Source organism: Ambystoma mexicanum, chromosome 6q, assembly GCF_040938575.1.
Source record: "Ambystoma mexicanum isolate Mex_15411 chromosome 6q, UKY_AmexF1_1, whole genome shotgun sequence".
NCBI lineage: Eukaryota > Metazoa > Chordata > Amphibia > Caudata > Ambystomatidae > Ambystoma > Ambystoma mexicanum.
This window is the reverse complement of record NC_090937.1, coordinates 396,854,936-396,877,774: the sequence shown is the minus strand read 5'-3', so window position 1 is coordinate 396,877,774 and position 22,839 is coordinate 396,854,936. Positions and strand designations below refer to the sequence as shown.

The 22,839-nt window shown below is 45.6% G+C and overlaps 1 protein-coding gene across 4 annotated transcripts in view; it reads left to right on the top strand.

Moving 5' to 3' along the window:
• Window positions 1-10,825: 10,825 nt before the first annotated feature.
• Window positions 10,826-22,839, top strand: part of SCOC (short coiled-coil protein) — a 171,827-nt gene continuing 159,813 nt past the window's right edge. The window contains exon 1 of one of the 4 annotated variants that reach the window (XM_069630889.1): window positions 10,826-11,027. The gene's annotated coding sequence lies outside the window, so the exon portion shown is untranslated. Of the gene's footprint in view, window positions 11,611-22,839 lie in introns of all 4 variants that reach the window. The other 3 variants (XM_069630887.1, XM_069630890.1, XM_069630888.1) reach the window with 3 other exon arrangements.

Sequence of the window (22,839 nt, the reverse complement as noted above, 5' to 3'; positions counted from 1 at the left end):
CCCCAGATATCGAAGGGATCCCTCTGCTCGTGCAAATTCCCTGTATCTGATGTTTCTGATGGCGTGCCTTCGTGTAGCACCATTAGTTCAGATTTTTGATTGTTGGTCTTCAGGTCTGCCACTCTGCCAAATTCCCCTAGGAGTGCCGTTAACCTCCGGAGGGAGGTGTCCATGTCTGTTAGCACGACCAGGAGGTTGTCGGCAAAGGGCATTGCCTTATGTTCCTCCCCACCAAACGTAATCCTTTTTATTCCCTCTCCTGTCTAATTCTAGCTAGGAAGGGTTTGAGAACATTTGTATACAGGAATGGTGACAAGGGCAGCCCTGCTTAGTACCCCTAAGCTTCTTCAATTTCTTCCTGGGGTTCCCCTGGGCTCCCACCGCTCCTGAGCCTCTAAGTATGCTCTTGCCCCCCTGGAGGTTCCTTCTTGGTTAATCTTGCATGGCAGGGCTAGTTTTCATAAGGATGGGCGGTGGAGTGAAGCAGCGCTCTCCTCCAGAGTCAAATGCTGGGGGTTGGGAGCCCGGGTTCCTTCCCTGCCCTTTAGCGGGGTTGGGAGTGCTGCAGGAGACTTAGTGCTGTCACCCTTCTATGACTGCAGTTTGTCTCTGATGTTGCTGAATGGTATGGGCTTGGGCCGTTACCTGAGTCAGGGTATGCTGCGGGTCTCCTGCCGTCCAAGTGTAGGTTATGGTGCGCTGGGGCAGATGCTTTCATAAACCTCCATGTCTGTTGTTTGGGAGGGGAGCGTCTTGCGTGTGCCTGCTTCATGGCTGCCAACTCCCTTAATTATGCCTGCTTACCCTCCGCCAGCTGTGGTGCATCACAGCTCATGGGGGCCCTGCGCCGCGTGGCTTGTGGAGGCCCTGTGCCGCGTGGAGCTGGGCTTGCTGTATGGGGCAGAGGCAGGCACAGGATTTCAGGGGAATATTAACCGCTCCCTCGCATTTCTAGCTGGGTGTCCGTGCCACGCCGGCTCTGCTGGATTTCCGCACTGCGGTGCTTGCGCCATTGCGTCCCGGTGGGCGTGCTGGTCCGGCAGCTTTGTCTCCCCCAGGTCGGCCGCTGGGGATCCGTAGTGGTCCGCTCACACTCCCAGTCTCGCCTACGTTGCTGTGACTGAATGGGCACCCTGCGTCTTCTGCACCACCCACGTGGGTTCTCTCTGATCTCCTTCGGCTCGACTGCCAGTCCCCACACAGGCATCGCTGCTGGCGGCCTCAGGTCCGCTCACTCTGCCCCAAACGCTCCAGTTGGAGTTTTCTTGGGGACCACTAGGTTCGTGGGTCGTCCCCTTTGCTTTTGCTTCCCTAGGGTGTTGTTTGTAACGCTGCTTATTGCTCCTTTTTCGGGTGGCCGGGGAGGAGCGCGCTCCTCATGGTGGAGTGGTCACAGGGGCCATCTTGGAATCTTCTTACGAAGCTTTTTGAAGCCTTTGTCTGCCCATTCTTGAGTAATCTTTCTTCTTCCTCACTTCTCAATCAATTTTTCATCCAGGACATGGCACAGAGGGGGTGCTGGTCTCCAACGTTGACGATGTGGCTTGGCTGCACGACTTGGGCAGCGTCGGTGCTTATTACTTGACTTATCTGCCGCCTTTGATACTGTTGACCATGGCCATCTGGGCCGGCCTTTCTGGTGCTGTTCTTTCCTGGTTTTCTTTGTTTCTCTCTAACTGAACGGTCGATTTCCATCCCCCCTTTTCACCCTGTGCCATCTACCTTGAGATATGGAGTCCCTCAGGTTTTCTCCATCTTCCAGGTTTTGTTTAACATGTACATGAAACCTCTTACCCAGCTTATCTGCTCTCACGGCTTCCAATGTTCTTCTTAACAGATGCCACAGATCCTGGTCCATTTAGATCTCTCTTGTCGAGACAGCAAACAGGTTTAGGGCCTGTCTCGAAGCTGTGGGTGCATGGCTGTATAATATCTGGTTCAGGGGAAACAATTGAGGTGTTGGTGTTGGGCCCTCCTTCCTATGCCTTTTGGACCTCCACTATTTGGCCATCTTTAGGGGTAAATATATTGTCTTTTCTGTCTGCGGAATCTCTGATAAGTACAGTATGTCAAAGGGGCTATCTCCAACTGAAAACCCCATAGTAAGGTTCTTTGTTTACTCCTTTCGCAGTTATGTGCCCCCTGTGGTGTCCTTACTTGTTATGTCCTCCATGGACCAATGCAACGCCCTATTTCTGGCACAAACTGTCTACTTCTTATGGCACCTTCAGGTCCTGCAGAACTCTGCAGCCAGAGTACCACTTACACACCTCGTTGCGCTCACATTACTCCATTTGTGCACCATCTTCATTGGCTACCCATGGCCAAGCCCATTTCGGTCAAGGCCTAATGTCTAGTTCATCATGCCAACGGGGGCAGAATATCTACAGGCCAAATTCTGTTTGTACATTCCTGCTCGGCCACTCCGCTTGGTAAATGCCTGATGTTAAATACTGACAAAACTGCCTTGTACATATAAATCCCTCATGCATCCATATAAAAGTGTTGTGTGCAAAATGCATCATAAAGTCAAAGCAGAACCATATTACTTCAAGGCAAATCTTAACTATAGGAAATGCCAGACTAAAGTGCAAAGAGTATGACAGATTCAAAAAGTGCCAGGTGTGCTTGAGAAAAGTGTCAAGTGTTTCTGAGTTCATTCCAGTCTAATCGCATTTTTAATTTTAGGCAGTGCAAGTTGCTTTTCATGTTATTTTAACTCACTGTCCTATAAATCCATATTTTTAGTGACATTGTTAGCTTGGAAATGTTCTGAGATCTTTAGTTATCTATAGTTTGCCTGTACTTGTTCACACTACAGCACCATTATGAAAAGCAAATAATGTATAGATCAATAATTGCATCACAAACCTCCGGCACTGTGTATCAGCATGCCCCTGCTGAAGGTGTGAAATTGTGATATCTGTTTTGCCCTTACAGGAAATATTGTGACAAAAGATTGTGAACATTTGCAATAATAAAGTTTACTTTTTATGTTATCCAATTCTTGCATGTGCAGTTATGAGAACTGTTTTTCCATAAATGTTTCACTGTTCGGCTTCTTTTTCTTCCAATCCCCCCAGGTAAAGCAGGTTCACTCCATATGGCTCCACCAATTTGATCTTTGGTTTACACATGTATATGTATTATGTGTTGCTTTACAGTGTAAGCACTTGGCATAATAAAAACACTTCAATTACCCAATTGTCTATTTATTTATTTAAGCTAATGTGTTTTGTTTTTAACCCCTTAACTGCCAATGCCCCCTCATGCCAAGCCCTTTTTTGGTGGTTTCAGTATGTCGCCATTCAATTCCTTGTAACTTTTTATTTTACATGTGATATCTCACCCACATTTGGCCCCTTTCTTCCCACATGTAGGTGGTTGTAACGCCACCTAGGAATCCTAGTTTGCTGTATGGGGGCAAGAGTGAAAATAACCAAAAAGGGAGCACAATTTGTGTTTTTTCAGAAAATTCCAATAAAATGATGTGCAAAGAAGCCTGTGGTTTTTCCTTGTAAGAGCTAGGAAGAAATGGTTTGCTGTTCTGAATTTGCCATTTTCCAGGCTTTCTAGAACAGGTTGAGTGGAAACCAAAAAAAAAAAACATTTTTATAAAGTTACCATCTGAGAGCTATGCGAGTTTACCCCTTTTTTCCCTCCAATGGTCCATGCGTGGACGGAATGGAAGAGGAGGGTAGGAAAGCTGAAAGGGAAGACCAAGGCATACATTTCTGAAAAGTAGACCAAATTCCAAGTTTAGGAAAGGGTGATTTGTGCAGGTCAGGCTACATCTATGTAGGGAAAATGGCCATAGTTTGGGGAAAGATTTAAAAACTAACAGTTAAAAAAAGGTATGTGCTGGACATGGTTGGACCTGTAAGGTAATGGCTTCTGTGAATATTGAGGAAAGCAATGCCCTGCTCCATTCCCTTGACTTTTCCAGTTAGGAATTCGCATATTTTTTGTATTGTTTCACAAAACAAGCAATACTACAAGCCACAAACTGAGCCATAGTACACAGGAATTTTATACTGACAGCCTAAACAGACATACTTAGCATGTGTAAATAAGGAAAATAAATGTGAGGAAAGGCAAGCATACAATTTTTGATAGAGCACAGGCAGACCTTATGAAGGGTAGGTGACTTGAGAAGGTTACAAAAGCATACAGTGCCTAAATCTGCAAATACATGTAGTTAACATTTGGGAAATGAAAGGGTTGTGTAACAAAGTGCAGTAGCAAATGTATGAAAATGTTATGAAAACCAAGAGAAAACAACAAATGTCTTACATTCCCACATGTGTCCCGATGAAAACTGTACCTACCTGGGTGCAAATGGAAAAGGCTAAACCACTGGTAACCCAAGTGTTTCAGGAGAGCAGACTCCCGTAGGAAACCACAGAGGTCTGACTTGCGCAAATTGCCCTAGAGTTTTTACCCAAAATCCTGGCAAAGTCTGAAATTTAGGGGGAAAAAAACACATTTTCAGACATTTCCAACCTGGAAACTACTGAAACATACCGCCAACAACACATGTCCTACCTTCCCACAGGTGTCTGGATGAAAACAGTACCTCATGTGTGGGTGTACTTACCTGGGTGAAGAAGAAAGTGTTGACCATCCCCAAGTCCAATGGCAGTATCAAGGAGCACCAGCAGGGTCTCCATCTGTTCCCTGAGGGGGAATTATGTAATGCTGCCTAGCCAGAGCTCCAGGATGGTCCGGGTGATTGGCCTTGGACGACTCTCCCATGTGGGTCCACCATCCCCAAGCGCAGCTGCACTCCCAGGGAGCCCCGGAAGGGTCACTGACCTTTCCCAGAAGGAGAAGCTGTAACAGGCCAGCCAGAGCTCCAGGATAGTTGGGAGTAATGTTCCTGGCCTTGAGCAGCTGTCTCCCATATGGAGTGACCATCTCCAAAGTGCAGCTTCCCTAAGGGAGTGGGACTCTTCCTGGAACTGCTGCTGAACTGCGGGACGTTCAACCCACATTGGAGACAGCCGCCCAAGGCCGGGGACATCACCTCCAACCATCTTGGAGCTCTGGCTGGCCTCTGTTACAGCTTTCCCCCACCAGGGAGCCCTGTCAGTGTGTCAATACCTCCATGAAGGGAAAAGCTGTAATGCAGCCCAGCCAAAACTCCAGGACGGCTGGAGGTGATGTCCCTGGCCTTCGGCATCTCTCTCCCATGTGAGTCCACCATCCCCAAGTGCAGTGTCAGACGAAGGGGGCCGGAAGGGTCCCCTTCACGGAGAGAAATTGTATAATGCAGGTCAACCCATAGCTCCAGGATGGTCAGGGGTGCTGTCCCTGGCTTTGGGTGGCTGTCCCTCGTGTGGTTTGACTGTCCACAAACCCAGCAGGGGTCGAGGGAGCCTCGGCAGGGTCCACGTCCTTCCCAGAGGGTGAAGCTGTAACGAAACCCAGCCAGAGCTCCAGCACGGTTGGGGGTGCTGTCCCTGGCCTTAGGCGTTCGTTTCCCATGTGGGTCTACCGTCCTCGAGCACAGCGGCTGTCCCAGGGAGCTCTGGCAGGGTCCCTTTCCTTTCCCGGAGGGAGAAGCTGTAATGCAGGCCAGCCAGAGCTCCAGGAAGGTGAGGGTGATGTCCCTGGCCTTGGGTGGCTGTCTCCCATGTGGGTTGACTGTCCCCAAGTTCAGCTGTAGTTCTGGGGAGCCCTGGCAGGGTCTCCATTCCTCCCCGGAGGCAAAATCTGTAACGCAGCACAGCCAGAGGTGCTGCCTGGACTTGCAGACAGTCAACCCACATGGGAGACAGCCGCTCCCAGGGAAACACCACAGTTTTGCTGGCATGGGGGGAATTTGTGGCCTGACCCTGCATTTGTGTCCCAGCCCACCAAAATACCTCCCAGACTGCCCAATCCCATAGAATAAAAAAACTTCTCGCATAACGTTGGAGCTCCTTGCATAAAGAAACCTGCAAACAAAAAAAAACCATTCATTACCTATGTTCAGCCCCGCAAAAACAAATCATAACTATCACGCTCTGATCACCGCCCCCTTTTAAGCCATCCCTGGTGGTCTAGTGACCCTCACACCCCAGTAAAAACACATTTGCCCCTTCCTACGGGCCGATTTTTATTAAGACTATTAGTGATCATAACACAATTTAATCGTATAATTATAGGTTTATGGATTTTGGTTGACTGTCCCCCACGCCGCCTCCCAACTGGTTGAAAATCCGCTGCCGCTTCCCCTCATTTTCTTTAAATTTTTTAAACCACCGAAGGTAGATGGTAGGTTGGGGTCAGGCCATATTGGATTGTGTAAGATGGTGGCGGGGTGAACTACCCCAAAATCTGACATTAAAAAAACTTTGGTACAAAACATTTGGAAAAAATTCAACTAGTTCAGGTTCAATTTGAACACATAGATCCTTAATTATGCCAACGGCTACGATCACTTTGGTCCAATTAAATGGCTATAATAAATCTTAAACCATGAACTGATAACTCTAGTAATATAATAAATGAAAATAAGGCCTACTTTAACAATATAAATACTTTCATGGAATATACACGACTGAAAATATGAAATTGTCAAAAGAATTACATATTGAGTACAACAATGAGCTGAGTGACGGCATAAAAAAAAGGAGAGAACTTTGACCATGTTTCTAGGTAGACACCTAGGAATGGAGCTACGAAACCATGGGGGGGTCTCTACCTTCAGAAAGATAATAGCCAGCATATAAGGTATTCCCAAGGCATCTACCCTATCCACGTTATCCTTTGCCAGGTACCAGTCTGTAATTCAAGACCTGGTAGAGTTTTAAAGAATTAACAACTCTGCATTAGATCTGAGGGTATTGTCTTTGATCCCACTAAAAGTACATTTGAATACACAGTCTGCAGGATGGACTGTGGAAAAGACCTACTTGAGCTTGGATATGCAATGAAGTTGGCAGATGAGGTTCAAGGTTGGCAGAGTTATTGTGCAGCTGCCTGCAGGAGGCACCATGGTGGGGGTCAGGCAGCTACCATGACAGCGCTGCTTGACTTCAAGTTGGCAGCTGACAATTTATAACTGATACAAATTGCTAGATCTGAAGATGGTGAGCTACTCAGAAGAGCCAATCACTTTGTCACATACACACAAGGACTTGGGCACATTCATTAACACCCTTCCTTTTCCAGTATCAAAAGGGGCAGGACTATACAGGGAGGCTTTGGTAGAAGGCCTAGTATGAGAGTTTGCAAAAAAGTGTTGCAGTAAAGAGCGGAGTAAAAGAGGAAGAAGGAAGGTGAAGGGGGTGGAAGGAGAGTAAGACTTGAAGTGGATGGGAGAGGATGGTGAAGATGCGTCAAAAGAAGGAAAAGGGGAGAGCAGTGTGAAGAGGGGAAAAGGAGAGATGGAAGGTGAGACACAAGAGAAAGGAGGAAATTACTTGGAGAACAGTTTAAAAGGTACAGACAAAATCGGTGTAGGAAGATTAGGGCCACCGATGGACGAACATTTTGGGAGAGTTACTGAAGAAGAAAAGGAAGGTGGAGGAAGGAAGAAGTGCAGAAGGTGGACCCTGAAAATAAGGTAAATACTGTGGAAGAAGGCCTGTGTCCATTAAGAAGTATGCTGACTGGCGCACGGTTGTACATCTTAACCTAAAAACTAGCCCATCAAAAGTAGAGAGGGGTAGTGGAAAGACCAGGACGACTGCAGTACCCTGGGTAAACCAACTTGACAATGGTTTAACTCTCAACAGCAAGCTGAGTGGGCCTCTCTTCGGTTTCTGGCCCTGTCAATGCATCACATCATCGGTTTCTGGCCCCTGGAAGGGCGTATCTTTGTCTTCAAGCCCAGGACAGACAAATGGTCTTTCTGGCAAGGAGAGCAAACAAATCTTCATGCCTAATAGGGCCAATGCGTCATCAATCCTAGGAGGGTCAACCCATGCTCATATAGAGCACTAGAGGGGGACTAACTGAACTATTCACACTTGCCACTACAACGCTAGTTGGGTAATATTAGAATACGGAAAGTGGCCATGGGAGTAAAGTCCTCTAGAAGAAAGGGGGACTCCTTACGGTGTTAGGAATGTCAGCAGAGGGAATGTTATGGGTGTGGAATGTGAACAGAGAACACTAGTAGAGAATGCAAGGCAAGTTGTACGGTGGTTGGTGTAAGGGTGAGGACAGAGAGAGTTGTTACAGCATAAAGATGAACTTAAAAGAAATTAAGTCACACATACTGGCTGTGTTCTGGTTCACTTCCTTAACTGGTGATGAGTTGCAGCAATGACAAAGAGCCTGCACTTGCCATAGATTGTGGTTGCCCTGGCGGAGCAGGTACAGGGTTAGTTGCACAGTCGAATAGTGGCTTACTCTTCAGGCATGTATTGGGGAGTATCTGGGCTTTGCGTGAGCCTATGAGGACACATGAAGCACCCTAGCAGCATAGCCATGCATGCACATGACAGAACACGTGATCCAAGGACGCATTGTCCGATGTTGCAAGTTGTTACCTGGTCATTTTAGACATGACATGCCTGTTGCTTAGCTATGTAACAAGCTGAAGGCCTTCCCTGCGGGCCCTGTGCTCCGTGCTGTGCCCGTCCCACGTGCAGTGTAGTGACTGAAAGAATTACTTGCACACATAAAGGGAGAATGCAGTAGCACAATTGGCTGTTACGCTGAAAGGGTTTTTTTCATTGCACCTTAAAAGGGAGATTACAGACATTTGTCCCTGTGAACAAGGTGACAAATACCAAGAGCACGAAAATAGGGAAGCAACAGAAACTAATTTAAAGATTATGGCAAATATACCAGGCACTGAGTTATTCCTAGGTTATTAAATGGAAAGAAAGATTCCAGAAGTATATGTTGGCAGTATATGGTCCTAATTATTTGGGTAAAAAGAAAGAGGCATTGTTTCATTGTCGAGGTCTAGCTGTACAACAATTTCTTAAAACTAGCTGAATGCATCAAGATGGGCAACCAGTTTTATATATATGGATAGCCAAGATGGACAAGCATTACGAGGTGAAGGGGAATAACATTTTTGCTTGTTATCAATTTGCCATCAGACAACAGAAATATTGTGAGACCACTGAGGAGTTTGTTACAGCACTGTGAGGGTTGGCTATAAAGTGTTGTTTTGAACATTATCAGAAAGAGTACATTCTGCACAAGTTGATGATCAAGAGGAGATCAAGAGGTCCCCTTGTCTAATGGGAACTAGCCCACTCCCACTTAAGCAGTTATTTCCCATTAGAGAAACAGCACTCCGACCTGGAGAGGCAGAAAAGTCAGAGGGCCGTTTCTCTAATGGGAAATAGCTGCTTCAGTGTGAATGGGCTAGTTCCCATTAGACGAGAGGACCTTTGTGCTTCTGCAGGTCGGAGGGCCGTTTCTCTAATGGGAAATAGCTGCTTCAGTGTGAATGGGCTAGTTCCCATTAGACGAGAGGACCTTTGTGCCTCTGCAGGTCAGAGGGCCGTTTCTCCAATGGGAAACAGCTGCTTCAGTGTGAATGGGCTTGTTCCCATTAGACGAGAGGACCTTTCTGCCTCTGCAGTTCAGAGGGCCGTTTCTCTAATGGGAAACAGCTGCTTCAGTGTGAATGGGCTAGTTCCCATTAGACGAGAGGACCTTTCTGCCTCTGCAGGTCGGTGGGCCGTTTCTCTAATGGGAAACAGCTGCTTCAGTGTGAATGGGCTAGTTCCCATTAGACGAGAGGACCTTTCTGCCTCTGCTGGTCGGAGGGCCGTTTCTAATGGGAAATAGCTGCTTCAGTGTGAATGGGCTAGTTCCCATTAGACGAGAGGACCTTTCTGCCTCTGCAGTTCGGAGGGCCGTTTCTCTAATGGGAAATAGCTGCTTCAGTGTGAATGGGCTAGTTTGCATTAGACGAGAGGACCTTTCTGCCTCTCCAGGTCGGAGGGCCGTTTCTCTAATGGTCGGAGGGCCGTTTCTCTAATGGGAAATAGCTGCTTCAGTGTGAATGGGCTAGTTCCCATTAGACCAGAGGACCTTTCTGCCTCTGCAGGTCAGAGGGCCGTTTCTATAATGGGCTAGTTCCCATTAGACGAGAGGACCTTTGTGCCTCTGCAGGTCAGAGGGTCGTTTCTCTAATGGGAACTAGCCTTCTCAGTTTGAGTAGGCTAGTTCCCATTATTATGCAGGAATATGCCACTAGGGGCAAAAATGACCATTTCTCTAATGGGAATGAGCCTTCAGTGTGAGTGGGCTAGTTCTCATTATTATGCAGGACTTGGTCACTAGGGGAGCAATAAGGGCCATTTCTCTAATGGGAACTAGCCTTCTCTGTGTGAGTGGGCTAATTCCCATTATTATACAGGACCTGGCCACTAGGGGCAAAAAGGGCCATTTATCTAATGGGAAATAGCATGACTTGGCCACTAGCGGCAAAAAGGGCCATTTCTATGATGGGAACTAGCCTTCTCAATGTGAGTAGGCTAGTTCCCATTATTATGCAGAACTTGACCACTAGTGGCAAAATGGCCATTTCTCTAATGGGTACTAGCCTTCTCAGTATGAGTGGGCTAGTTCCCATTATTATACAGGACCTGGCCACCAGGGGAGCAAAAATGGCCATTTCTCTAATGGGAACTAGCCCACTCACACTGAAGCAGCTATTTCCCATCTGAGAAATGGCCCTAACAACCGATGGTCCGTTTCTCGGATAGGAACCAGTATATCAACCCTTCCCGAATCGCGCTCAGTCAAAATGCTCCGGAACCGCTTCATAGTTCCGGAAAATCGCAATACTAACATCGGAAATTACGCGAGGTAGAGTAGGCGGGCGTTGGTGATGGTTCGTTTCTCGGATGGGAGCTAGACACCACCATTCATTTTTACTGCGTATTACTAGAGGAAGGTACCTTTAAGGGCACTTATATCACGTGACAAACACGTGACGTAATAGCCCGGTTGTGTACGTCTCAGGCTGTAAAGGGGCCGATCCCAAGCTTGGGGAAAACAAGGCGAGGAGGGACGTCTTTGCAGAGAGGAGGCGACTGAAATCTAGTTAAACCACTGGTTACATAGTGAGTAGAGGCGCCTGAGCACTCAATTGCATGAGATTTCTAAGAAGAGTATCTGGGTGTATTGGGGAAGGTTGGGTTACCATACAAGAGAACATCTACGATCTGGCTGTCTGAAGGCTACCGAGGGCGGAGGGCAGGGTTGTAGGGGTTACTTGCCATTCCTTCTGTGAGAGAGGAGGTTGGCAGAGACCTGGTTTACAGCTTTCTTACCTCCTCTGCGTACAATGAAAGCATGTTTATTACGCTGCACCTATACGCATGTGTCTCTGTTATTAAGCATCCACCTCCCCTGCATTGCAGTGGCAGAGCAGACACCGCCCATGTCCACCTCCATAGGTTGCCTGTGCTGTGCATAAACGATTTTCTACGAAACATCAAGGCAATGACTCTTACACTCCACTGACTGCTTGGTGATCGGCGAAGTAGCTTCAGCCTCGACCGTTGACTTCGAGTTTCGGATTGTGTACATACATCTCCGCCATTCTCGGTCGCCCTTTTTATGGTTGTAGCCCTGTTTTGTTGGACGTTAACTTTTGCTCCAAAACCCACCAACTTCTCCTGAGGACCCTGGGATTCCTGAACGGTAAATACTGTAATTTTTACGATTGTATGTTTACGCTTGACTGTACATACATATGGAAATCAAAAATTAGATTGTTACTCGAAGCCACGCCCACATGTAATTGTGATTCCACCCACCTGCCCCATCCACCTGTTCAAAGGTAGGCTGGGTGATATATATACCATAATCTGCACAATTAACTTTTACTTGCCGCTCAAACCCGCAAGTGAAGCCAGTTTGTAGCCATGCATCGCTGCCCTTATTTACCCTGAAAACCCGGAGAAGGGCATCGAATCCCAGTGGTTCTATGGCTAAACCTGGAGGGTAGGCTGGTCTGGGTATACTGTGTTTGCTTTGGAGAAGTAATGACTGTCACAGCCAGCCACGATGCTGCTGCTAAGAACCTGCCCTGAGCTGCTTGAAATAGTTGGATCGTGTTGGCTAGGCAAGGTCAAGATAAGTATGCAGGCCAGCTGTTTGCTTTCGCATTGTCACAAGGGAACCTATTTAAGGAGTTATGCCCGTTTTCTCAGTCACTACAAAACACATCTCATTCAAAATCATATGATCCCATATCACCATCTTGTCTAAAACATGCAAGGAGATAGATACCCTTGCACAATTTGATTTAATCTTTGCTCCCTATATCTAATTAATTTTTTTAAATTATTTAGGTAAATTCAAAATACATCAATTAGCAAATATACAGTAATAGATTATATGCCCTTTCCCATGCCGTGCCTTTTTGCAGTTGTATGTCTAATGAAATGTAAGACCTAGGCCCACGATAATAATAGACCGATGGACGTTTTTATTTATATCATAAGGCAGTACTGTGTTGAAAAAAGGATAATGCATGTGTAGAATATAATTTCGAGTATAATGTAGTTATAGTATACCATTAAGAAGTAAAGATTAAATATATCAAAGTTTGTAAGATTAATAATGCCTTATCGCATTTAGTCAGTGTTGATTTGTTTTGGATCCTATGCTTTGGAGGGTGTGTGTATTATGTATGTGAAAAAAAAGTTTACTTGAGATGGATCTGATTTATTGCAACAAAATCCATGACATTTGGCAGGTGTTCGAAGTGACGAGAATGTCAACTCTGGAGTTCTCCAGGTAGATATCATTTGGTGTGATTTTATTTATTTATTTATTTATTTTTTAATTGGCATTTTTCTTGTTGCTGCAGTGGCTCATAGGCTGATCAATGGGGCGAACTTAGTTTTAAGATTTTCGTAACTTTCCCCAGAGCTGTATTCCATGGGTTTTGTTGTAATAAATCGGTGGATCTTACCTGTCTTAACTGAAGTTTTTCACTGCATGCCAAGGCTTTTATGCTATATGTTATCAAGGACCCACTAGCTATGTCCATTAGCTGTGGCCACTGTCCAGCCTACAACAATTAGGATAATAGACTGTGGCCCATCTCCACCTCACTAATAAATAACCAGGTCACATAGGCCATTGCCACTGTCCATGTTGCGCCATTTACAGTAAAATGCTATGGCGTAAATCCCCATCCATAGTAAATTAGAAGGTCCCACCAACCATGGTTGGAAGCCAACGAGCCAAGGCCAAGAGAAAAGGTCTGCTGTGCTCTTTGCTGCTCGTCTGCCACAGATCTCTGCCACCCACTCAAGGTAAGGGGTACAGTAACAACCCACTCCTCCCTCATGCCTGCCTCGTAACTAGACTGCTAAGATTACGCGCACGCATGTATCAGGTCAAACATGCATTTCATCCACCGCCTATGAGCGTACGCAATGCCCACCTACAGTCTAGGCTTCAGGTCCCCGCATCAACTGTAAGAACACTCTTCTCTAACACGCGGGACCGCCACCAGGCAACAACCACCATCCATATCTCACCCACCACCAATTCGCCCACTTCACTCCCAAATGAACTGTATGACATTTCAACTGTGTCCACTACCCCTGAAAATGGGACCCCCAATGTGAACAGTGTTATGCCATATTCCTCTACCCCTAACCGTGATTGCAATTTTATGAATGCTGCTACATCTGTGTCTCCTCACCCCCTAAGCCGGACCCTCAAAATCACCAATGCTACAAAGAATATAACCACGCATGTGACCCCGCCCCTCCCGCTACGCTCTTTTCTCTTGCTCCAATCGCCTCAGAACCACCTCTCATATGTGCCATGGTCAATGCTAGGTCTGTCAACGCTCATGCACTAGATATACATGACCTCATCTCCTCCCATAATCTGGACCTCCTCATGGTCACCGAAACCTGGATACACAAAGCCTCAGGCCCTGCACACTCTCTTGCTCTCCCCACCTGGCTACTCCATTACCAGACAAGATCGCCCTCCCAAAGGCAGAGGTGTAGCACTAATTGCCAAAGACTGCCTATCCATCAGAAAGATAGAGAAATCCATGAATAACAACAGCAACTACCTCCAACTCAAACTCAGCCTCTCCCCCCACTGCACCATTACTATACACCTTGTATACCGCCCACCAGGTCCACTTGGTAACTTCCAGGCCTCGCTCACTCACTTCCTCTGACAATCCAAGCAAGAAACCCTTCAAAGTCATTCTACTCGGTGACTTAAACTTAGGTCTTTACGACAACAAGGACCCAAGCCAAATCCCTCAACTCTGCCCTCGAGACCTTAGGCTTCAAGAACTCTATCTCCGACCCTAGCCTCACTCTAGGCAGAACCCTGGACTGGATCGCCCAGCACAACTGTCCACTTATCACGGCCAATACCCCTACCCCTTGGTCTGACCACCACATTATCGCTTTCAACATCCTTACTCCGATCACCTCCACCCCCCTCCTCAGCCCCTGCCGCCAGCCCTCACAAGAAGCTCCCGCCAACTCACTAAAGTCAGTGAAGATGGTCGTGCCATGACAAAAGAGAGCAGGCTGCATGGCAAAGTAGCAAAATCCCCAAGGAGACACAGCGCCGGGTCTCCAGGGTTACTATAGATCTATGTTCTCTCCTTCCCAATCCATAGATGTTAGAGCACTTGCAGAGGCTGTTTCCTCCAGTGAGTAGGTTCTGGGTACAAATGTTAGAGGGATCGAAATAAGGATTTGTTTTGCAGGACATACACACGACTCCTGTGTAGGCAGCATCACCCTGTAAGCAGAAGCTGCCTTTGGGTGGAAAAGGTGTTAATACCTAGTCGGTTACAAATCGAAGTACAAATATAGCCTTTTTTCCATTAAATGAGACCACAATGGTTTAGGTGACTAAATCTGTCCTAATGTTCCTTTTATACTATACAGAGAGGATGCCTTATGTGCTGAAAAATTCAATAAATGTGTTTCAGAAAGCGCATGCCGAGGACCAGAAAGTGTGTTCATATTAAAAATATATCATTTTATTCTGTTACAATTTCATAAAATACATCATTTTTGAACAATTATAAAACAATTCATTTCCAATCAACATATATTTGTGAACAAAAGTTTTTTGTGCAAATAGCACATTTTTGTGTAAACATTTCTCCTATGTGTATATCACTAACACACCATTCTACCATTCATCTTCACAATCAAATCTAGTTTGTATAGAGACATTCTAAATAACTTTTACAGTAGTAATATTCCTACTTTGACAGTCCACCACTATGTATGTTCCTTTTGACACATTCTCAAACACCCGGAGTTAATGCCATATAGGTATGTATTTATGGAACCAATTGGCCTGGGGAGTCAAAAGTAGCTCCTGGTAGCAGTTTGTGTAAGTTAACCAGGCACTTCTAGCCTATAAGCAAGAGCTAAATGGCTCGCAGTTCCTGACAATTTCTAAACCTCATGGTCTCAGCTTGCAGTAGACTTTGTCCAATCAATAGATCACTGTAAATGTTCCCACATAAATTGTTGAGGGAAAGGTCTTGCTCCTTTCTTACATGTGTAGACCAGGGGTCTCCAGGGACGATCCAAGAAAAATACAAAAGTAATCCAAAGGAAGAGCGCACTGTGAAAGAAAAAACCCAACTCAACTGGGAGAAACAAATAGCTCAGTGGAATGAACCGTAATACATTCTCAACTCCACCCAAAAAGGCTACAATATTTGTACAAGAAAAGCACTCATTAGTAAAATTTGTCAATCGTTAAAATGTTGGTGATGTGCTAATACATAGTTGGTGGGTCATCACAGGACCCCCGATATGTTTGTATCCACTACTTGTCCTGATTGTATAAAAAACATTTCCTAGTACATCACCCTCAACACCCCTTCATGACGTCATGAACGTCAAGCGTCCCTCCCCTCAATGACATCATCTGCTAACCTGCTGAAACTCTGGCCTGCCATTGGTTGGCGCCCGCTAATATACAAGTTGATTAATCCCTCAACGCGGACTGGACCCCTTCTTTGGAAAAAGTGCAGGCTGCAGCATCCCACCGAAAATTAGGAGGGAACAGCAACAAGGTCAGGGTAGTTGTTGCAGCCTCTGAAGCACCATATCTCAATCAACTGATTGGTTCTCCTCTACCCTTGCCTCCTTGCACCTGTACACTCTCCGTTTCCTATCTGGCATTGTAGAACTTCAATTTCGCATTAAGCCGTTGCCTTTCAAAACAACAACAAAATGGTTTCTGTCTAGTCTGCCCTGGGCCTACTAAAATATGGTCACGCTGTTATTCATTAATATACCTCACACCTTACTCATTACACAGGTACATTAAGAATATTAAAACATTACCATTGCTGCACGTGTACTTTACATCACGGCAGCTGTGCTTACCTATCCCTAGTCGCCTACTAACAAAAAATACATACAGGTTTTGTGTTTTTGCGTGTGTCCTTCTCCGCGCAGCGCCTTACTCTGTGCAATGCAGATGTGATATATATGCGCTGTGCATCATGACGTCACACCTCATGTTACTTTTGGCGTTGCTGCATTACTTCTTTAGCTTGTTCGTGCACCCTCCTCATGAGCGTTGGATTAGCATAGTCAGGTCTGTGTATGTATATTATACAGATGTGCTTTTGTCCTCTCTTCAATTTCAGTGGACTTTTGGACAGACTGTACCCCAACAAAGTTCTTCTTTTTTTTTTTTTTTTTTTTTTTTCTGTAATCCAAAGAGGATTCAATAGAGGGACTATGTCTCACACTGTAATCTTGCACAATGTATTGGTCCCCTTCTAGCCTTCTGTAAAGCGTTGTGATGAATCCAATGTAGTCATCACATGTGGCCAGGGGCCGGCAGCGCTACCTGATCCTGACCCTGGGGGCGGCTATCTGAGGGAGAATCACAAGTGGGGAGACAACCTCCGGGGAGATGTCAAGGCTTCATCAGGTGGTACATGGTAATCCCCCCCTTTTCTCTTGGAAAGGAAATAACCTTCCCATATCCAACACCCTCTTGACTTATTGTAATACATCCGTTCCTTCTAACATAAAGAATAGAGAAATCGCCCTCTCCAATTTCATTACATCCGGTCCTTCTCCCATAACGAATAGAGAAATCGCTCAAATTCCATTACTTATTTACTCCATCTTTCAGAATGACCAAAGTACTGGGTCAAAGAAGCTGAATAGAGCAGTGAAGGCCAGAAGGCCAACGCACAAGAACAAAGACCGCCACTAGCTCAGGCTTCACCTTCAAAAAGGTTACCATACCTGAAGTACATAAAATTATAGCATCCTTGAAACCCTCGAACTGCAAGGGGGACAGTTGCCCCGCACAGATTATCAAGGATGCTGCCAGGGATCTCTCCCCCTTCATCACCAAATTAATAAACTTGTCTTTTTCTAACAACATGGTCCCAAGTAATCTGAAACAATCCTGGGTCCTACCCTTGCTAAAAAAACAGACCCTTGACCCAGACATACCCACAAATTATAGACCCATTACCACTGTCCCCTTTTTACTAAAGATTCTTGACAGAGTGGCCTATTTACAAATTCAGGATTACCTTGAAACTAACCTATTACTAGGTATTCGCCAATCTGGCTTTCGTCCCCAACATGGGACGGAAACGGCCCTTGTTGATCTCAAGAGCCAGATAGACGAAATCAAAGATAAAGGGAGGGCTGCCATCCTGCTTCTCCTCGACCTCTCCGCTGCCTTTGACCTGGTTGACCACAAAATCTTGTGCAACCACTTATCATCGGCAGCACACTTCTCCCACTCGGCGGTCACATGGATCCAATCCTTCCTGGACAACAGGACCATGCGAGTCTTCTCACCCATAGCAGCAGCCGACCCGATTCCAATTACCTGCGGTGTCCCACAAGGATCTTGTGTTTCACCCACTTTGTATAATATATTTACAAAGCCCCTATTCGATAAACTGGACCATCTGGGTGTCACCTACACCAACTACGCAGATGACACCCAGATACTCCTCACTTTATCAGGCAACTACAACGCGGACGCCAACAGGATCGGTGAAGTCTTTTCCATCATTCAGGCATGGATGGCCACACATGGCCTCTGCCTGAACGATGACAAGACTGAACTGCTCCTTGTCGGCTTACCCAACACCATCCGGAATCTCAGCCCTAGCTACTCTAGCTTCATCATTGACGGCAACACCATTCCCACTGCCAAAAGTGTAAAAACTCTGGGTTTCTATCTCGACACTAACACCAACTTCGCCAAACAAATTAATATGACCGCCTCAGCCACTGCTTACACTGGGAAACTAATTAGAGCCTGCAGACCTCTGGTATCACCCAACAATTGCCTTACTCTAGCCAGAGCACTTATACAATCCAAACTGGATTATTGCAACAGCCTGTATGTAGGTGCCAATAAATCGGTTGTCAATAAACTGCAAGTTCTACAAAACAATGCACTCCGTGCCGCCCTTAATATTCCCAGAAGAGAACATATCTCAGCCACAAGAATCACATTCAAATGGCTCTCCATCCAACAAAAAATAGACCTAAAAACTATCTGCCTCACCTACAAAGCTCTTAACCACCTGGCCCCACCTTATTTAACCGATAAATTCAGATAAATTCACCTTAAGACAGAATATTAGAACCACCAGATCCTCTAATACACTACAACTGACAGTGCCCAAATACTCCCTAAAAAGAGCCGGTGGATCCAGCTTCCCAGTTCTAGCCTCACAATTATGGAACACTATTCCACTGGACATCAAATCTACCCCTACATTTCAACCTTTCAGAACTAAGATCATCACCTGGTTACTCAACAAATAACTAGCACTGTATGTATGTATGTATCCGCTACGATGTTACTAATGCTACTATAACTGCTTTCATAACTGCTTTTGTAACTATACATATGCTGCACAAATGTACAAATGTTCTTACCTATGCCTGTAACCTGATGCTTAAGCGCCCATATACCTCTGGGTCAGGAGCGCTATACAAAATAAATAAACAAACAAACAAACAAACAAACAAACAAAAGGGGAAGTAAAAGACAAACAAGCAAACCACTTTCAAACAAAAGGATATATGTTATGCATATATGTTATGCACATATGAGGGAAACCCACACCGAATAGTATATCCGGAGGACAGATTGAGAAATAGTGTATACAAAACTTTGGAGAAGGGCAGACGGCCCATGTGAATATAGGAAGTCTGGGCCGGAGAGTCTACCAGGCAATCGCAAGTGTGTGAAAATAAGAAATCCTGGCAGAAGAAGAGATAAAGTAAAAAAAAACCTGTGCAACAAAGGGGTCCTGAGAAGAAACTTCAGGGCTGAAGAAGGGCTTGTGTTGAGTAAAAGACAGAGGTCCTGAAAATAAATATCGGGACTAGAAAAGAAATGTGAACCAGGAGATAAGAAATAAAGGCCTGGCAGAAAGCATACAAGGTGTTCTGAAATACAATTGCAAAGTCAAAGAAGTTTGTGCGTTAACTGTTGTGAGCCTAGAAAGGCAGAAGGTACTGTTGTGTGTGAAACTTCAGAGAGTAAATCCAGAGGAAGGGAGACACCCTCTGGAACAAGGACCTCTATGCTAGAAGAACATTTTTGTTAGAGCCATTTTTAAAATTCTTTTATGAACACTTTTCTAAACATCCCATGTCCGAAAGACTTTGGACACAGGACAGTATTGGTTTTGACATTCTGATGCAGACGGATCTTTAGTTTGGTTTTAGGTAGGCAAATTCCTTTTAGAGCAGTGTCAGAGAGGCCTTTTCGCAACCCTTTTATTTTCAATAAAAGTCTTTAACCCAAAACATGGCCAACTTGTGCCCGAGTTTCATTCCCGACTCCTCACAGCATCCAGTCTTGGGTGCTTTTTGAGTCTTCGGCCAGTTGATGTCTGCAAGAAGTGGGGGGAGGCACAGGGGGTTTGGGAGCCCTAGGAAATACCAAGATGGTGGAACCCTTTTTTCTGGCAATTACCCTCCTGGCCTACTTTGCTGCATCTCATTTTCCTTTCTGCCTAAATCCGAGTCTCTGTTAATTATCACCTTTTGTGTGAGCTCTCTATTGTCCTGGCAGGACTTGCCCTGGAAGCAGTGGTTCCCAGCTAAGGGGCCAAATCCTGGCTGTTGTGTTTAGAGCCTTTTACCTGATGTCAGTCCAGTGTGTGTTGTCTCCTAGGAAGTGGAGCGGGAGCACATGTAGTGTCAGAGCCCTGGGAGAATCCAAGATGGTTTCTCCCTTTTATAGACTGGTCCTCCTCTCCTTGCTACTCTAACTCCACCCCCTCTGCTGTGCATTAAAAAGTATCTGGTAATTAGCACCCTAATGTGAGCTCTCTATTGTCTTGACCATTTAGGGCAGGGGTCTGCAACCGCTGGCTCTTCAGATGTTGGAGTACAAATCCCACCAGTACTAGCCAACATAGTAAATAGTGAGGGATCATGGGAGTTGTAGTCCAAAACATCTGCACACCTGCAGGTTACATACCCCAGTTTTAGGGAGATTTCCTGTCACCTGAGCGAAGGTGACAGCCTTCTGAGAGAGATTGAAGGGAGTTTGTGGGAAAATACTCATTTCTAATCCCACCTGTGTTCAGAAAATAACTTTAAGGTAAAATGAACACCGGAACAGAATTTTTTTCTAATTCTCAGACCCATGTCTTTATTATAGCTGCATAGTACAATCTGCCATGTGAACCACCTGCCCTCTCATTATGTCTGTCTGCACTCCCCTATTCAAAAGGAGAGCATTTATACATTTTACAGCTAGTGTTGTCTTTTAAAAGGTCTTTGAAGCTGGCTAAATCTGCACTTGGGCCTGGACATCAATTTACACTCTTGCAGCTCTTCCTCGGCTATGTAACATGCAAAAACGTATTCTGTAAGCACAAGTGGACAGCCAAATCCATACATGGGTGTACCAGAGGAACGGGGTTTGTGCTACACTATCACCGTTCGGCAGAGTACCCAGGGACCAGTGAACCCTCCCCGGTAAGACGGCTGACTCTGCAATAGATAAGTTATTTTCCATAACAGACAGGGATCATACAGGAAATGATTCTCCAGCAATTGCAGCTCCTGAGCCTGCGTCGGGCGATTTTGTTGGCGTGTGTCATCACAAGTTTGGGCTCTTCCCCAAAAACCTGAGAGGTTAGCTGACTGGCCTTTGCATGTCAGGTGGCTTTGCCTGAGCCTTCCCCAAAAACTATTACATTGTGGCAGGGTCGCGGGATTACCATTGGCCCTTGCCCTTTGTCGTCCACCCTGGGATTTGTTTTCCCTGATTGGCTGGAGCGGGTGTCCCCAGGCCTGGGACCCAGCTCTGTTCTGAGCGCTCCACATACCTTCTCAAGGTAATGAGACAGACTGTGTCCCCATTGTTGCCACTGGTGTAACCACCTCGCCTTAGAGAGTGCCTTCAGGTTGCAACGTTGTAAAACAACACATGTATCAGTTCTTGTCCGCTTCAATGGGAACTGCTCCTCCCACCGTGCAGAAATGGCTATTGTTCGGCTCGGCAAGATCACGTGGGTGAAGACCACAAAATTGAGCTTTTCTGTCTGCAATTAGTGAGGATCTATTCTGTTATTTCACATGTGGCTCCTTGTCCCTGGATCCAGGAATGCTCTGCTTATCTCTGACCTTCGCTGTGAGCATCTGCCCTGGACAGTGTGCTGCAAAATCTTTTCCTTCGTCCCTTAGTATGAGGCCTGTGGCTTCACATCATTCTACTATAGTTATGCTATGATTTCTACATGGTATTATTTTCCTTATGGGTTAATGATACTTGGTTCTTACAGGTTCCTTATACAACCCTGTAGTTCCGTATGGTTAGTTGCAATAAGCGGCTGCAAGCTAGCTCTGTATCTCTTGCTTTCTTGTTTTTATGCGTTTTGCTAATGAAAAGGAAAGGCTTCTGACAATATGTTTATGTATCTGTCCTCTATTTACAGAACTCTGTTAACATATTCTTCGTGTGTGTCTGTGTAACTTCGTGCAGGGATGCGAGTTTGCTTCGTAGCTAGCGTTACTATGTTGTGGTGCCTCTAATGATGTCAGCACAGCTGGATATTTTCATTAGTCAACCAGTTTCCGGTAGAGGCACCTGTATCCATGAAGATGTCAGCTGGCTAGGATTAAAATGGTTGTCTGAGAGAATATCTGTTTGCATATGTAAAAGTCACTGGCACTCCTGGGGGCTAACCAAACAGTGACTGGCATCTTGCATTTCTGGCTCTTTGGGCTGTCATGCTTATAGGGGCCCACAGGGGCATTCCCACTCTTCAGCCCCCCCCCTCTGGTTGACTTGTCGACCACACCACCAAAACTTGTTGCCGTTGCTTTTGGGAGCTTTATCTTCGTTATTCCTCTCAGATGGCCATAGTAATTTGCATGGTCATCCAAACTCCATGTCATGTAACTGCATTTTCCTTCCGGGTTGCACCATACCCATTTCTCCCAGTATTTCCTGTTGTCCATGGGATCATCGGATGTTATCTCAGTCGGGAACAATGGGCACTCATTTATCTGTGTCCTTATTTTTATTTCTTTCCTCTTCTATCTTGTTTTCTTCACCATTTGTATCCACTAACACTTTCATTCCTATCGTCGTCTTTGTGCTGTGGCATTGTGTGATGAAGATCTTACACACAGTGCTACTATTACCAATATTAGTGCTCCTAGTAATAGTTTTAATCCATCTTCCATCCATGTTGACATCCATGAAAATATATACAACAGGCAACTTTGATCTTTTCCTGTATCTTTTTGCTTCCTCCTCCATCTTGGCGTCCATTTTCGACAATTTCATAACTGCTTCTGTAAGTGTGCTATTTGCTTCATCGTTTGCGGGCATGGATGTACAGCAAGAAGACCCGATCTTGGCGTAAATTCCTCCTTC